We start from the raw sequence: 17,925 nt of genomic DNA, 5'->3' as shown, positions 1-17,925 counted from the left end.
TTTTGAGCTCTCAAGTAGATCATGTTTAAGCTTTTGCATCATGTAGTTTAAACCCATTAGTGGAGAACTACTGTAGAACTTGTTGAAATTTGGTTTGCATGATTGGTCTCTCTAAAAGTCTAGATTTTTTCTGGTAAAAGTGTTTGAACAACAAGGAAGACAGTGTAGAGTCTTATAATGCTTGGAATATGTTCTTATGTAAGTTTTGCTGTACCGGTTCATACTTGTGTTTGCTTCAAACAACCTTGCTAGCCAAAGCCTTGTACTGAGAGGAAATGCTTCTCGTGCATCCAAAAACCTTGAGCCAAAACCTATGCCATTTGTGTCCACCATAACTACCTATTATGTGGTATTTTTCTGCCATTCCAAAGTAAATTGCTTGCGTGCTACCTTTAAAATTTCATTCCTTGTCTTTGCAATACATAGCTCATGGGAAAGTAGCCTAAAAACTATTGTGGTAATGAATATGTTGCTTATGTATCCTAGTTCTTATAAGTTGCTTGTTGAGCGGTAACCATGTTTCTGGGGACGCCATCAACCTATTACACCTTTGTTGAATATCATGTTAGTTGCTATGCATGTTCGTCTTGTCTGAAGTAAGGGAGATTTCTCATGATTAAATGGTTTGAGTATGCATATTGTTAGAGAAGAACATTGGGCCGCCAACCAAAGACATGTATCATGGTGGAAGTTTCAGCTTGGACATTAATCCTCAATCTCTTATGAGAATATTATCTGTTGTTGAATGCTTAAAGCATAAAGAGGAGTCCATTATCTGTTTTCTATGTTGTCCCGGTATGGATGTCCTTAAGTTGAGATCTATCAAAATTGAGAAATCAAATGCGATCTATCTCCTTGGACCTTTTGTACAGGTGGCATAGAGGTACCCCTTTGTGACACTTGGTTGAAACATATGTAATGCAATGATAATCCATGGAAGTCCGAGCTAATTAGGACAAGGTGCGGGCACTATTGGTATTCGATGCATGAGGCTTGCAACTTATATGAGGTTTTATGCATAACATATATGAATTATTACTACCGTTGACAAAATTGGTTCCATGTTTTCAAAATAAAAAGCTCTAGCACATGAGTCAGTTTACCTACTTCCTCCTATCTTAGAAGCAAACACTTGTGTCAACTGTGTGCATTGATTCTTACATGTTTACTTATTGCACTGGTTATATTGCTTTATGTTGACAACTATCCATGAGATATACATGTTACAAGTTGAAAGCAATTGCTGAAAATTAATCATCCTTTGTGTTGCTTCAAAACCTTCTATTAAGAATCTATTGCTTTATGAGTTAACTCTTATGCAAGACTTATTGATGCTTGTCTTGAAAGTACTATTCATGAAAAGTGTTTGCTATATGATTCAGTTGTTTAGTCATCATCTAGACCATTGCTTCGAATCACTTCATTCATCTCATATGCTTTACAATAGTATTGATCAAGATTATGATAGTAGCATGTCACTTCAGAAATTATCCTTGTTATCGTTTACCTACTCGAGGGCGAGTAGGAACTAAGCTTGTGGATGCTTGATACGTCTCAAACGTATCTATAATTTCTTATGTTCCATGCTAGTTTTATGACAATACTCACATGTTTTACATACACTTTATATCATTTTGATGCATTTTCCGGCACTAACCTATTAACAAGATGCCGAAGTGCCAGTTCCTGTTTTCTGCTGTTTTTGGTTTCAGAAATCCTACACAGGAGATATTCTCGGAATTGGACGAAACAAAAGCCCACGGTCTTATTTTCCATGGAGCCTTCTAGAACACCGAAGAGGAGACGAAGAGGGGACGCGAGGCGGCCACAGCATAGGGTGGTGCGGCCCCACCCCTGACCGCGCCGCCATATGGGGTGGGCCCCTCGGGCGCCCCCCGACTCTGCCCCTTCGCCTATTTATTCTCTCTGTCGCGAAAACCCTATCACCGAGAGCCACGATACGAGAAAAGTTACTAAGACGCCGCCGCCGCCAATCCCATCTCGGGGGATTCGGGATATCGCCTCCGGCACCCTGCCGGAGAGGGGAATCATCACCGGAGGGCTCTACATCACCATGCCCGCCTCCGGACTGATGCGTGAGTAGTTCATCCTTGGACTATGGGTCCATAGTAGTAGCTAGATGGTTGTCTTCTCCTCTTGTGCTATCATGTTTAGATCTTGTGAGCTGCCTATCATGATCAAGATCATCTATTTGTAATGCTACATGTTGTGTTTGTTGGGATCCGATGAATATGGAATACTATGTCAAGTTGATTATCGATCTATCATATATGTGTTATTTATGTTCTTGCATGCTCTCCGTTGCTAGTAGAGGCTCCGGCCAAGTTGATACTTGTGACTCCAAGATGGAGTATTTATGCTCGATAGTGGGTTCATGCCTCCATTGAATGCGGGACGAGTGACGAGAAAGTTCTAAGTTTGTGGATGTGCTTGTTGCCACTAGGGATAAAACATCAATGCTTTGTCTAAGGATATTTGTGTTGATTACATTACGCACAGTACTTAATGCAATTGTCTGTTGTTTGCAACTTAATACTGAAAGGGGTGCGGATGCTAACCCGAAGGTGGACTTTTTAGGCATAGATGCATGCTGGATAGCGATCTATGTTCTTTGTCGTAATGCCCTAAGTAAATCTCATAGTAGTCATCATGATATGTATATGCATCTCTATTTGTCAATTGCCCAACTGTAATTTGTTCACCCAACATGCTATTTATCTTATTGGAGAGACACCACTAGTGAACTATGGACCCCGGTCCATTCTTTTACATCTGAAATACAACCTACTGCAATCATTATTCTCTGTTGTTCTTTGCAAACAAACATCATTCTCCACACCATACGTTTAATCCTTTGTTTACAGCAAGCCGGTGAGATTGACAACCTCACTGTTAAGTTGGGGCAAAGTATTTTGATTGTGTTGTGCAGGTTCCACGTTGGCGCCGGAATCCCTGGTGTTGCGCCGCACTACACTCCTTCACCAACAACCTTCACGTGGCCTTCATCTCCTACTGGTTCGATAACCTTGGTTTCTTACTGAGGGAAAACTTGCTGCTGTATGCATCATACCTTCCTCTTGGGGTTCCCAACGGACGTGTGCTTTACCGTCACAAGCAGGCACGACGGGTCATCTGATGATAAAAAGCTTTTACTGTGATCAAGGGAGAACTGTACAAACGAAGTATATCAGGAGTACTGCAAAGATGTGTCACACCCGAAGAAGGAAGAGTCATACTCAAGGATGTGCATGGAGGAATATGCGGCCATCATGCAAGCAGCCGAGCACTAGCAGCCAAAGTTTTCAGGGCAGGATTCTACTGGCTAACAACAATAGAAGATGCAAAAAATATAGTGCGCACGTGCGATGCGTGTCAAAGGTTTGCGGCAAAACCTCATTCTTCCGCAGCAGAGCTGATGCCAATACCATTTGCTTGGCCCTTTGCACAATGGGGTCTCGACATGGTGGGGAAGCTACACAAAGCTTGGCCAGGAGGATATGTATATCTTTTTGTGGCTGTCGACAAGTTCACCAAGTGGATCGAAGCAGTACCAGTAACTTCGGCAGATGCAGCATCGGTGGTGAGCTTCATCAAGGGCATAGTTTTTCGGTTCGGTGTCCCTAACAGCATAGTTACAGAGAACGGCAACAATTTCACATCAAAAGAGTTCAAGGCATACTGTGCAGAAGTGGGCATTAAATTGCACTTTGCATCGGTGGCACACCCGCAAACCAATGGCCAAGTCAAAAAAAGCAAACGGCATAATCTGCAATGGAATCAAGAAACGGTTGTTGACACCATTGAAAAAACCTCGACATACGTGGCCAGAGGAGTTGGCCAGCGTATTATGGAGCATACGAACTACACCGAACACAGCGACTCAAGAAACCCCGTTTTTCTTAGTCCATGGAGCTGAGGCAGTACTCCCGATAGAAATAGAGCACGACTCCCCGAGAGTGGCGGAGTATGATGAAGAAACTTCGAGAAAGGCACTGGAAGATGATGTCGATGCATCGATGAAGCTAGAGACGAGGTGTTATCAAGAGTCACCACGTACCAACAGAATTTGAAAAACTACCACAGTCGACGTCTGCGACCAAGGTCTTTTCAAGTTGGCGACCTGGTTCTTCGGCTCACCCATGACAGTCACGAGAAATTTGAGTCTCCATGGATAGGACCATACATCGTCACTGAAGTAATTCCAGGAGGCGCATACAGATTGAAGGACAAGAAGACAGGGAAGGAGGAATCAAACCCCTGTAACGTGGCACAGCTCAGGCGTTTTTACGTATAGAAGCCGAACATAGTTACATATGTAAACATACAATGTACTGAAAAGCTCGCGAGTTTTCAGACGCACTCTTTTCCTTTCAGGGCACCGAGTGGGGCTGAAAGGTTTTTAATGAGGCGGGCTCGCGATGCTGCAATATAGTAAAAATATTGGTGATATACATCTTTTTCTTCGTCAGGCTCGGGGGCTTGCAACCCGCAGATTGAACAATATGTACTCGATCCATACAATATATAACTTACAGATTATTTGCTTTGGTTTAAACACCTCGCAAGCAACAAACATACATACGCCTACCAAAACACTCGGGGGCTAACGGAGGAGGAAAAATAAATACAACTCGTTTTGACTATACATAGTTCTCGCAATATATACAAGATCTCTCTTTTATTTCAGGAAAAACCCGACAACAAGAAAAAGATCTTCAATCATATTTTATCAGGTCGTCTATGTTGATCCTTTCATCTTTCGCAGAAGTACCCATGGAGTCAATATAATGATGCTCCTTGAAGAAAGCAGTGTCCATCCGAAGAAGATCATCAATCATCTTTTCAGCCACGGCAGTCACCACGTCATTGATCTTGTCGACGTTCCTTTTTTGTTTCTTTAGTTTGGCATGACAAAGATCAACAACGTTGGACATATCCAACTTTGGGTAGCAGATCTGCAGCATGATCATAGAAAATCTAGCACCAGCCATTAACTGGGCCTTCATACAAAACCATGGATTCGACGAACATTCTTGAATTTGTCCATCAAGTCAGGAAGAGTTTTGGACTGAAGATTCTGAGAAAACATGGCATTGTAAACCATGGCCAGTGTCTTTGTGCAGAATTCAAGATATTCCCGAACCTGACAAGCACGATCTTGGAATCGCACAATTTGTCGAGTTTGATCTGGGGAAGACCAAAAACTGGCGCCGTTCTGCAGAGCAAGTCGAACTAAAACCTCGGATCTCGCATCAACATGTTCATCCTCGGCAGCAGCATCCAAAAAGGAGCCTAACCATGGTCAAGGATACAATGAGGCGTGCAAAAATACATACGGATAGTAAGAAGAAAATACAAAGATGAAACTTACCCGCCATATCCAGACTTGCGTCAGTCATCAGGTCAAGCATAAAATTTTCTCGAGAGGCAGCCTGTAAAGCCTCGGAAGATTTGAGAGACTGCTCCATAACGACGACAGCCTACTTCTTCATTGACTGAAGTTGCTGTCGGAGTTCACTCAACTCTTGCGAAAGGTCGATATTCGAAGAATCTTCAACAAAATCGTCGACATGAGTTTTTCTTGAGTAAGATGAAGCAGGCGAAGCATCAAGGGGACCAGGTGCCGCAGTATGGTTATCAAAAACCAATTGGAAAAGAAAAATCCCAACATCAATCATTTGGCAAAGTGGAATTTCCATTAATCATCATGATATTTACATGTTGATTACAAAAACTGACTCCTAGTGAGCCGACAAATAAGCTGTCGCAAGTCATAACTAAAGCGACAACATCAAAAGAGGAGGGAAAAGGAAAAATATTGAGACAGGATGGTCTACTTGACCTCCGTCTTGGCAGTACTGGTGGAACCAGTAGGCTTCGGGGTGAAGAAGGCGACGATCTTCTTCGAGTGTGGCTTGGCATCCTTCACCAGCGCTTTCCATTTTTCCTTGTCGACCTTCCCGGACTCTCCAGCCTTGGCCCAGTCGAAATTTTGACCGCTATTAGCAACCAGGGCAATGGTCCCTTCGACACCAATCTTTAGGTTCTCTTGTCGATAGGCCAGAGCGAGGTCTTCCTTCGGAAGGAAGTGCTTAAGAAGCTCAGCGAAGATCTCTGGCTGTGCCTGTTTGGGGAAAAAATGGGGGAAGAGGCGCGTGAAGGCAGTTCTTGAATTGGAGATATTGGTGCGCGCCAGATCGCCTTGCAGCTCAAGGATCGAGAGGGTGTCAAGAAGGCGATCGTCCTTAGCCGCCAGCAGCTTGAAACCTCCATCATTCCTTCGAGCTGCAACAAAAACATAAGTTTATTACCGCACACACAACCAAATCAAGACAAGCTTTGGGATGATAAAAGAACTTACGGAGAAAGCGCCGATTTTGAGCCTCAAGCCGCTCTATTATGCCTTGTTCGCGCTCGATATGCTCAGCGATCTTGTCGCTTAACGCAGCCTCTGCTTTGGCAAGGCGCTGGCGAAGATCTTCGACAGAAGAAGCATCGGCCTCAGCCTTCTTGCGAGCCTCTTCGCTAAGCTTTAGCTTAGCTTCGAGAGCTTCAGCGCGTTCTTCGGCTTGTCGCAGCGAGACTGATTAAAAAATAAAAGGATGAGGACCTATTACCCAAGAAACAAAGAAAGAGGCATGCTGAAACAATGAGTTGTACAACATAAAGATTACCTTTCAAGGTATCGGCCTCATTGCGGAACCCAACAGATAGGGAGCCGAGGCGGATAAACTGATCCATCAAAGGCTGTCGAAAAGAGAGTGTCGCAAAAGAAACTTAGAAAAGGATATTCAAGCACAGAAGCATAAAACTTGGGACAAAAAAGGAAAAAATGTGACAAGATGCAACAAAATAGAATACTAGAGAAACTCACATCATTCAGCAAAGGAGTCGAGGAACTCCCCAGGAAAAGTGTCTACTCATCGTCAGCCCCGGTCTTGGTTCTTTTTGGAGAAGGCGCTCGGGGGCTGGACGGTGGAGTCGGCGTTTCAATGATCTGCTGAGGGGGAGGCGAAGATTCCGCATCAACACGAGGTTGTTCGGAAAGGACCATAGTGTTGGATGTACTGGTTAGAGCAGTGCCAAGGATCGCGGGTTCTTCTTCTTCCTCCTTTTCGCCACTGTCAACATAGGAATATAAGCATGACAAGTAAAAGGAAGTCATGCGAAGATAGCAGCAATGATACTTATGAGCTAACGGAGCCTGCGTCGTCATAAGGGTTGAAGGCACCCTCGTCTTCGGGAGACGATTCTTCGGGAGAAGGCTCAGTAGGCTTGGAGGCGCCGGAGTCTTCAATCTCATCCCTTTTCCTTTTGTTCTTGGGGGAAACAGCGAAAGGGGGAGAGCGCACGGATTCAGAAGCTTCTGATTCCGTGTCTTTTTCAGAGGAAGTCGCAGATTTGTGTGATCCCGCGACTTCAGTTTCAGGGCGAGAGGATTCTTGCGACTCGTCAATAATGACGTTTCGCTCATCCACTTCCCCACCCTCAGGTAGGGGAGGAAGAGAAGAAAGAGTCTGATGGTTCTGTCGAATAAGCAACAAATAAATACAAGGATAAAAAAGGAAACAATATAGCAGTCAAAAAAACAAAAGCACAACTCGAAGGAAAGATAACTTACTTCGGGAAGGGCGTGGCTGCCGCTGTATGGCTCCACGCGACAAGAGGTTGGAACCTCGTCTTTTTTGCTTAGCGAGGAGAAACGTCGAACAAGCTTTTCCAAGTCCTTCACAGAAAGGTCCTTGGATACGCGATCAACATCTTCCTTGCCAGTATACATCCAAAGGGGGTTTTTGCGAGCCTGTAGTGGCTGCACCCTGATCCTAAGGAAGTGATCAATGATTTGAACACCCGACAGTTCTTTACCGCGGGTGTTCTGAAGCTCATGGATGCGCTTCATCAGCGCATTTGTCGCTGTTTTCTCTTCGTCGGTAGCTTCGGCGTCCCACGATCGCCGCCGGAGGATTTTAGCGGCACCATCAAAAGGAGCAATTTTGTATTCTTGCGAGTCGACATCCTCCTCGTGGATGTATAACCATCTCGGCGCCATCCTTGAACGGAGTTAGGGAACTTGACGTCGAAGTACTCAACTTCGGCATGGACGCAGATAACAACGCCGCGCACATTGTAGGTGACATTGCGAGAGTTGTTGCGCCGGAGGTAAAAGATGTGTTTCCACAGGCCCCAATGAGGATGGCATCCAAGAAAGCATTCGCATAAAGTGATGAAAATCGAGATATGAAGGATGGAGTTGGGAGTCAGCTGATGCAGCTGAATCCCATAGACAAAGAAAAGTCCACGAAGAAACTCGTGAGTAGGGGTAGAAAGGCCGCGAATGAGGTGGTCGACAAAGGTTACCCTATCCGATGCGGGGCGTCGGGAAACTTTCATCGCCAGGGAAGATCAGCACATTCTCCTTCTTCAGCAGCCCCAATGTCTTGAGGGTCTTCAGATCTTGGTTGGAGATCTTGGATCTCTCCCAACCAGAAATCTCCGTAGGCTCCATGGATGGATTGGGTCCTAAATCAGTGTGCTTGTTGAGCTTCGAGCGCGGTGGCATCAAAGCGAGCGATTGGGGACGAACGGAGGTGAGCACGAGTGCAAGAGCTTGGAAGCAGTAATGGTGGTTTTGAAGAGAGAGAGAGGATAGATGAGCGGCGCGGTGAAGGGGGTGATTGAGGACGAAGAGAGAATTTATAGAAAGGCTCCGAACCGACGCGCCATTGGATGAAGGGGAAATGAATTCGATGCTTTACATGTGTCTACAAGGACACAAAGGTCTTTTTACTGTGAGGTAACTATACAGGCGCTGCAGCGCGCGTGCCAGAAAAAGCGGAAGACGTGTGTCCCCCACTTGCGCAACGTGTCAAGCGACGCAGTGTTTGGGGCCCACTGGTCAGTGACATGACAGAACCTGCGCCTTCCCAATACAACGTTCGTGGATATCGTCAGCGCTGAGGTCACTATAAGGAAAATTTCGACTGAAGTTCTTTGAAGATTAGCGACAGAGGAATATTGATAGTGTAAACAAAATAACATCGGGAGCCTTTGATCAGATGCAAGTATTTGCTCAAAATGCTCGGGGGCTACTCTTATCAGAAGTGTTACTCGAACTTCTGATAAGAGAAATAAGATGAAGGATGAAATACAGGGTCGTTTTAGAGAAGATGACAGTTGAGCCTACAGCTAAGTATAAATACTCGACTGTAGCCTCGGGGGCTACTCACATCGGGAGCGCTGGTCGCGCACCCGATAAAATAAAAGTCATGCAGAAGACATTATTTTTTAAAAATAGATTGAGTCAGAGCCTACAGCCAAGTATAAATACTCGACTGTAGCCTCGGGGGCTACTCCCATCAGGAGCGCTGGTCGCGCACCCGATAAATCATGCAGAAGATTATTGGATAAAAATACAGAAAATAATCATCGTCTTACATTCTTGAGTTACATATAACTCGTAATGTACTTCCATCGGGAGCGTTAAGATATTGTCATCCAGTGACTCGAGAAAATTGGCTACTCCAGCAGCCGATAAAGCTACTCGATAATATATTCCTGGAGCGCGTCCGCCGCGATAAAACCTCTGGATGCCGTAAAAACTTTACGAAGGTAAGTCCCCAGGTTCTGTCCTGAGCGGCGTGGCATCGCACCCGAATGCGCTCTGCTACTTTTTTCCGTATCAACAGATACGAAGAAACATTCCTAGCGGACGCGCTATGGATTTTATAAACATTACTGGAATTTGGTTCATGAGTAAGTCCTGAAGCGGCACATGTCGAATTACGCCAGTATCCTAGGGTCATGTCCAGGGACTTGACCTTGAAGTAGGTTTTTGCGGGTTTGTCACAAGAGCAGTTAACTAGTACCTGATCCGTCAGAAGAACCAGCCCCATCTACCATTACCCCTGCGCAAGATATATATATGAGTCTCGAATAAATTATTTGTAAATGACTCAAAGAAATTATGGGTAAATTGAATGATGGAGATTTTACTCGACTCTATGATTCAAGCAAAATCTCGGGGGCTACTGACATAGGCATCCTCGATGGGCCTGCCGAAGATAGTACCCGGGGTTTACTGAAAGCCCATTACCCAAAGTTTATGAAGCCCGGAAGCCCATGAAGACGTCGACTATGGAAAGTAGAGATAGATTAAGAATATATAGATTTGTAACTTTACGGGACGGATTCAAAGAGTCTCCCGGCAATTGTAACTTGTGTAATACGAAACCCTCGGCTCCGCCTCTTATATAAGGGGGAGTCGAGGGACAAAGAAAGGATCAATCTATTTGTAAATCCAACCCTAGTTTTTTAGCAGTCGAGCACCTTTTCGGCTGAAACCTTCGAGATCTACTTGCCCTCTACTTCCGCAAAACCCAAGTCTACAACTTGTAGGCATTGACAAGTTAATACCTTGTCAACAAGACCATTGCCAAGCACAACCAAAAGATCAAGATCTAGGATCACCACCACCACCACCCGCCGGCCCAACATCTTCACTTAAGCCATGGCGCCATCGGGAAGAGATCTCTGCCTCCACCCCGACCAGGGGCACCGCTCTGTACGCTGCACGGCGATGACCCGACCAGACCCACCCTAGCGGCCATGGCGAGGATCCCCGGCGACCTCCACCCCCAACCACCTTCGGCGGCTGGGTCCGCCGCCATCGCGGCGAGGGTCGGCGGAAGCAGCGGCGAGAGGAGGACGCGGCAGGGACTTGGTAGCAGAGCGGTGAGATCTCCCCCGGAGTCGCCCTAGGGATGGTTCCAGAGAGAGAGAGAGATGCAAACATAGTCGTCCAGAAGCCACATCATGGTTTATGTCTTTATGATTACATTGCAGAATGCCATAGGTCAGTGACCACTAGTAGAAAACATGGCTTTCGTGGGAGCCTTTTGTCGCGGGCGCGACTGCACCCGCGACAAATGGCGTGGCCACATCGCCCCGGAACCATTCGGATCAAGCAGGGCCTTTTGTCGCGCCCTTTTGTCGCGGGCCGTATCACAACCCGCGACAAAAGGGGTCTGAGCTCTGGGGCCTCCTGACGGCACCCCTTTTGTCGCGGGTCGTAATACGGCCCGCGACAAAAGGGCCATGCCTATATATACACGCAGCCATCCCCCCCATCTCCCTACATTTTTTTTCCTTGGTGGTGAAAGGTGGAGGTGTATGCTAGCTAATTTTTTCTTCATGTGCACAAGAGGTGTTTGATGGAATGCTTGTGAGGGATGCCACTTGATTTTATTTGATAAGATTTCTCCTCTTTTTGATCCTAAAAGGTTAGCAACTATTTTCTCGTATATACATAGTCCGTACAATACTAATTTTAGCAAGGTGATTGCATCTTATACATAATTGTACTTATGATGCAGATGAGTCATCCATGGATGTACGTTAACCGATGTGCTCCCGCTTTCAGAGAGGGCGTGAATTCTTTCCTGCTTGTGGCCGAGGCCAACAAGTCGAAGCAAGGTTTTATGTGTTGTCCATGTCTGAAATGTAAGAACGAGAAGGATTACTCTTGCTCAAGAGACATTAAGAGCCACCTGCTTCGGTTTGGATTCATGTCCAACTATAATGTTTGGACCAAGCACGGAGAAGAAGGGGTTATGATGGAAGACGGCGATGAAGAAGAAGATAATGATGACCGAGTACCGATCTATGTTCTCTCGAATGCGATGATACCGCAATGGAAGACAATGAAGAAGAAGGAGGTGAAGAACGAGGCAGCGAGATGATCCCGTTGATGATGATCTTCGTCGGGCCATTTCGATGCAAGAAGAGACTCGTGGCACGGATAAGGAGAGGTTGCGGTTCGACAAGATGTTAGAGGACCACCACAAATTGTTGTACCCGAGGTTGTGAAGATGGGCAGAGAAAGTTGGGTAGCATATTGGAATTGCTAAAATGGAAGGCAGAGGTCGGTGTGACTGACTCGGGATTTGAAAAATTGATGATAATATTAAAGAAGCTGTTTCCAAGAAATAACGAATTGCCCGTCAGTACATATGAAGCAAAGAAGCTTGTCTGCCCTCTAGGATTAGATGTGCAGAAGATACATGCATGCATTAATGACTGTATCCTCTACCGCGGTGAGAAGTATGAGAATTTGAATAAATGCCCAATATGCTGTGCATTGCGGTATAAGATCAGAAAAGATGACCCTAGTGATGTTGAGGGCGAGCCACCCAGGAAGAGGGTTCCTGCGAAGGTGATGTGGTATGCTCCCATAATACCACGGTTGAAACGTTTGTTCAGAAACAAAGAGCATGCCAAGTTGTTGCGATGGCACATGGAAGAACGTAAGAAAGACGCGATCTTGAGGCACCCCGCTGATGGTCGGCAGTGGAGAAACATCGGGAGAGAGTTCCCGGATTTTGCAGGTGAGGCAAGGAACTTATGGTTTGGTCTAAGTACAAATGGCATGAATCCTTTTGGAGAGCAGAGCTGCAGTCACAACACCTGGCCCGTGACTCTATGTATCTACAACCTTCCTCCTTGGTTGTGCATGAAGCGGAAGTTCATTATGATGCCAGTGCTTATCCAAGGCCCAAAGCAACCCGGCAACGACATTGATGTGTACCTAAGGCCATTAGTTGATGAAATTTTGGAGTTGTGGGCCAAACCAGGTGTACGTGTGTGGGATGAGCACACGGAGCAAGAATTTGACCTACGAGCGTTGCTATTCGTAACCATCAATGATTGGCCTGCTCTTAGTAACATTTCAGGACAGACGAACAAAGGATACAATGCATGCACACACTGTTTAGATGAGACTGAAAGTAAATATTTGGGAAAAAGTAGAAAAGCAGAAAAGTAACTATCTAGCGAAACAGGAGCATAACTGGGAAGAATTTGTGAAGTACAAAGAATCAGAGGAGGCTATCAGACTGTCAAAGAAAAACAAGAAGAATGCAAGCAAAAAGAAATAGCACCATCATACGGGGCGAGGGGGCTACGAAGTAGCCATGCCTAAGTGGGATGCACAAGAGGCTGAGATGAAGCGGAATGGGATCACTCTAGAACCCGAGCGAGAAGGATGGGACACTAGGGCTCGAAATTGGTTCCTTGGGCATGGGTGTGGGTATGACATGAAGACAGGGAACCTTGTTGAAAGTGACAGCAAGGTTAAGGTACCCATGGAAAAATGGATTGAAGTGACGGCTGATATTAAAGCGGGAAAACTGAAGTTTGCTCCCGATAGAGAGAAAGACTTGCTGACGCTTGTCCTCGGTAATCCTGAAAAGGGAGGACGAACAAGAGGCTTCGGCCCTAGTGTTCCGTGGGCGCTTGGGTTTCCGGATGATGCGGAGACTTATAGAAGCCGAGCGAGAGCAAAAAAACGCGAGCTGGAGGTGCAGAATGAACGGATGGCTGAGTTCCAACGGCCACTAGACCAGCAGAAGCGGGAGATTCAGCAGCAGCAATGGGAGATTAATGAACTTAAAGGACAGCGCGAGCCAGATAATACCGCCGGCATATCTCAGCGACGAGACAGCAGCGTGGCCGACTCGGAGGCCCCGCCTACACGGATGATAGATGCCGGTCCTGGCGACCCCGTGGATGGAATCAAGGAGCAAACACCTTGTGATCTCCATGAGGTGTTCATGAACATGTATGTTAAGGTGGCGGCCGGCTATGTCTTACCTGCATTTGTAGCTGAAGGTGAGCCGACAACATGGCATGGCAATGAGATTCCAGCTGGCTATGCTCGTGTCGGGGTGGATTCAGTTGTACCGTCGTGGGAGACATTGGAGCTCGAGTTCCCTGGAGGTGATGGGGGGTTACACTCGGAGAGGTGCTTTGGGAGAAATCATTCTGCGGGAAAAGAAGAACATCAGGCTGCCGGGTGATGGCGCGTGATGCACACGTCCGTTGGGAACCCCAAGAGGAAGGTGTGATGCGCCAAGCAGCAAGTTTTCCCTCAGAAAGAAACCAAGGTTATCGAACCGGTAGGAGATGAAGGCCACGTGAAGGTTGTTGGTGGAGGAGTGTAGTGCGGCGCAACACCGGGGATTCCGGCGCCAACGTGGAACCTGCACAACACAATCAAAATACTTTGCCCCAACTTAACGGTGAGGTTGTCAATCTCACCGGCTTGCTCGTAAACAAAGGATTAAACGTATGGTGTGGAAAATGATGTTTGTTTGCGAAGAACAACAAGAGAACGAGAGATTGCAGTAGATTGTATTTCAGATGTAAAAGAATGGACCGGGGTCCACAGTTCACTAGTGGTGTCTCTCCAATAAGATAAGTAGCATGTTGGGTGAACAAATTACGATTGGGCAATTGACAAATAGAGATGCATATACATATCATGATGACTACTATGAGATTTACTTAGGGCATTACGACAAAGAACATAGACCGCTATCCAGCATGCATCTATGCCTAAAAAGTCCACCTTCGGGTTAGCATCCGCACCCCTTCCAGTATTAAGTTGCAAACAACGGACAATTGCATTAAGTACCGTGCGTAATGTAATCAACACAAATATCCTTAGACAAAGCATCGATGTTTTATCCCTAGTGGCAACAGCACATCCATAACCTTAGAACTTTCTGTCACTGTCCCAGATTCAATGGAGGCATGAACCCACTATCGAGCATAAATACTCCCTCTTGGAGTTACAAGTATCAACTTGGCCAGAGCCTCTACTAGCAACGGAGAGCATGCAAGACCATAAACAACACATATATGATAGATCAATAATCAACTTGACATAGTATTCAATATTCATCGGATCCCAACAAACACAACATGTAGCATTATAAATAGATGATCTTGATCATGAAAGGCAGCTCACAAGATCTAAACATGATAGCACAAGAGGAGAAGACAACCATCTAGCTACTGCTATGGACCCATAGTCCAAGGATGAACTACTCACGCATCAATCCGGAGGCGGGCATGATGATGTAGAGTCCTCCGGTGATGATTCCCCTCTCCGGCAGGGTGCCGGAGACGATCTCCTGAATCCCCCGAGATGGGATTGGCGGCGGCGTCACATTAACTTTTCTCGTATCGTGGCTCTCGGTGATAGGGTTTTCGCGACGGAGAGAATATATAGGCGAAGGGGCAGAGTCGGGGGACGCTCGAGGGGCCCACCCCATAGGGCGGCGCGCCCAGGGGTGGGGCCGCGCCCCCCTAGGGTGTGGCCGCCTCGTCGCCCATCTTCGTCTCCTCTTCGGACTTCTGGAAGGCTCCGTGCAAAATAAGACCGTGGGCTTTTGTTTCGTCCAATTCCAAGAATATTTCCTGTGTAGGATTTCTGAAACCAAAAACAGCAGAAAACGAGAACCGGCGCTTCGGCATCTTGTTAATAGGTTAGTGCCGGAAAATGCATAAAAATGATGTAAAGTGTATATAAAACATGTGAGTATTGTCATATAACTAGCATGGAACATAAGAAATTATAGATACGTTTGAGACGTATCAAGCATCCGCAAGCTTAGTTCCTACTCGCCCTCGAGTAGGTAAACGATAACAAGGATAATTTCTGAAGTGACATGCTACTATCATAATCTTGATCAATACTATTGTAAAGCATATGAGATGAATGAAGTGATTCGAAGCAATGGTAAAGATAATGACTAAACAACTGAATCATATAGCAAAGACTTTTTATGAATAGTACTTTCAAGACAAGCATCAATAAGTCTTGCATAAGAGTTAACTCATAAAGCAATAGATTCTTAATAGAAGGTTTTGAAGCAACACAAAGGATGATTAAGTTTCAGCAATTGCTTTCAACTTGTAACATGTATATCTCATGGATAGTTGTCAACATAAAGCAATATAACAAGTGCAATAAGTAAACATGTAGGAATCAATGCACACAGTTGACACAAGTGTTTGCTTCTAAGATAGAAAGAAGTAGGTAAACTGACTCAACATAAAGTAAAAGAAAGGCCCTTCGCAGAGGGAAGCATGGATTACTCATGTGCTAGAGCTTTTTATTTTGAAAACATGGAAACAATTTTGTCAACGGTAGTAATAATTCATATGTGTTATGCATAAAACATCCTATAAGTTGCAAGCCTCATGCATCGAATACCAATAGTGCCTGCACCTTGTCCTAATTAGCTCGGATTTCCATGGATTATCATTGCATTACACATGTTTCAACCAAGTGTCACAAAGGGGTACCTCTATGCCACCTCGTACAAAGGTCCAAGGAGATAGATCGCATTTGATTTCTCAGTTTTGATAGATCTCAACTTGAGGACATCCATACCGGGACAACATAGAAAACAGATAATGGACTCCTCTTTTTAATGCTTAAGCATTCAACAACGAATAATATTCTCATAAGAGATTGAGGATTAATGTCCAAGCTGAAACTTCCACCATGATACATGGCTTTGGTTGGCGTCCCAATGTTCTTCTCTAACAATATGCATACTCAAACCATTTAATCATGATAAATCACCCTTACTTCAGACAAGACGAACATGCATAGCAACTCACATGATATTCAACAAAGGTGTAAAAAGTTGATGGCGTCCCCAGAAACATGGTTACCGCTCAACAAGCAACTTATAAGAAATAAGATACATAAGCAACATATTCAATACCACAATAGTTTTAAAGCTATTTTCCCATGAGCTATGTATTGCAAAGACAAGGAATGAAATTTTAAAGGTAGCACACAAGCAATTTACTTTGGAATGGTAGAAAAATACCACATAGTAGGTAGTTATGGTGGACACAAATGGCATGAGTTTTGGCTCAAGGTTTTTGTATGCACGAGAAGCATTTCCTCTCAGTACAAGGCTTTGGCTAGCAAGGTTGTTTGAAGCAAACACAAGTATGGACCGGTACAGCAAAACTTACATAAGAACATATTGCAAGCATTATAAGACTCTACATTGTCTCCTTGTTGCTCAAACACTTTTACCAGAAAATATCTAGACTTTTAGAGAGACCAATCATGCAAACCAAATTTCAACAAGCTCTATGGTAGTTCTCCACTAATAGGTTTAAACTACATGATGCAAGAGCTTAAACATGATCTATGAGAGCTCAAAACAATTGCCAAGTATCAATTTATTCAAGACAATATACCATTTACCACATGAAGCATTTTCTGTTTCCAACCAAATAGCAATCAATGAAGCGGTTTTCAATTCCGCCATGAACATTAAAATAAAGCTAAGAACACCAGTGTTCATATGAAACAGCGGAGCGTGTCTTTCTCCCACACAATGAATGCTAGGATCCGATTTTATTCAAACAAAAACAAAAACAAACAGACGCTCCAAGTAAAGAACATAAGATGTGACGGAATAAAAATATAGTTTCACTAGAGGTGACCTGATAAGTTGTCGATGAAGAAGGGGATGCCTTGGGCATCCCCAAGCTTAGATGCTTGAGTCTTCTTGAAATATGCAGGGATAAACCACGGGGTCATCCCCAAGCTTAGACTTTTCACTCTTCTTGATCATACTATATCATCCTCCTCTCTTGACCCTTGAAAACTTCCTCCACACCAAACTCAAAACAAACTCATTAGAGGGTTAGTGCATAATCAAAAATTCACATGTTCAGAGAGGACACAATCATTCTTAAAACTTCTGGACATTACCCAAAGCTACTGAAAGTTAATGGAACAAATAAATCCACTCAACACAGTAAAAGAGGCAATGCGAAATAAAAGGCAGAATCTGTCAAAACAGAACAGTCCGTAAAGACGAATTTTTTCGAGGCACTTAACAGGCTCAGATGAAAAAGCTCAAATTGAATGAAAGTTGCGCACATATCAGAGGATCACTCATGATTTTTTTCAGCATTTTACGAGTTTCCTACAGAGAGATCTACTCAAATTCGTGACAGGTAAAAATCTGTTTCTGCGCAGGAATCCAAATCTAGTATCAACTTTTCTATCAAAGACTTTACTTGGCA

The sequence above is a fragment of the Lolium rigidum genome, chromosome 3 (assembly GCF_022539505.1).
Source record: "Lolium rigidum isolate FL_2022 chromosome 3, APGP_CSIRO_Lrig_0.1, whole genome shotgun sequence".
Lineage (NCBI taxonomy): Eukaryota > Viridiplantae > Streptophyta > Magnoliopsida > Poales > Poaceae > Lolium > Lolium rigidum.
Note: the sequence above shows the minus strand (reverse complement) of the source record.